A 543-nucleotide genomic window follows, 5' to 3' on the forward strand; every position below is an offset into this window, starting at 1 on the left:
CCTGCCTCTCCTCTGTAAACTGGACTGGGCTGGGCCAGCCCAAGGGGAGGGGGCCCACCTTCCCAGAGCCTCCCCCTCTCACCATTGCACCTCCCTCTGCCCCCCATCGTTAAAGCCAGTTTCCAGGGCTGGAGCGCCCAACGTCCCAGGGTCCTAGCCCCTTACCTCTCCCTGGCGGCCGAGGTCCCACACAGCCTCCTGCAGCCGTTCAGACTCCGTCTCTCTCTGGCGTGCTTGGAGCTGATGAGCAGGGATGGGTCTGAGAGATGTGCTGTGTGTCTGACTCTGTGTGTGTGTGTGTGTGTGTGTGTGTGTGTGTGTGTGTGAGCATGCGGCACCTCAGGCCCCTCACTCACTCACACACGCCTTCCTCCTGACGTCAGGAAGAGCAGGAGGGAGGGACCGGGGTGGGAATTTGTACTCCCTGCTTAAAGGGACACCGGGCCCCTGAGTCAGACACGGGCAGTGTGAGAGAGTGAGCTGCGTCTCTCGGGGCCTCCGAAGCTTCTTTTTCTGGAAAGTGGCTTTTATTGCCAGGCCAGG

General features: G+C 61.3%; 1 protein-coding gene across 1 annotated transcript in view; it reads right to left on the reverse strand.

Moving 5' to 3' along the window:
• Positions 1-488, reverse strand: part of CSDC2 (cold shock domain containing C2, RNA binding) — a 14317-nt gene extending 13829 nt beyond the window's left edge. Inside the window, exon 1 of the mRNA XM_010829989.1 lies at positions 166-488. The gene's annotated coding sequence lies outside the window, so the exon portion shown is untranslated. The remainder of the gene's footprint in view (positions 1-165) is intronic.
• Positions 489-543: the final 55 nt, after the last annotated feature.

This window comes from Bison bison, unplaced genomic scaffold (assembly GCF_000754665.1).
Source record: "Bison bison bison isolate TAMUID 2011002044 unplaced genomic scaffold, Bison_UMD1.0 scf7180017858886, whole genome shotgun sequence".
Lineage (NCBI taxonomy): Eukaryota > Metazoa > Chordata > Mammalia > Artiodactyla > Bovidae > Bison > Bison bison.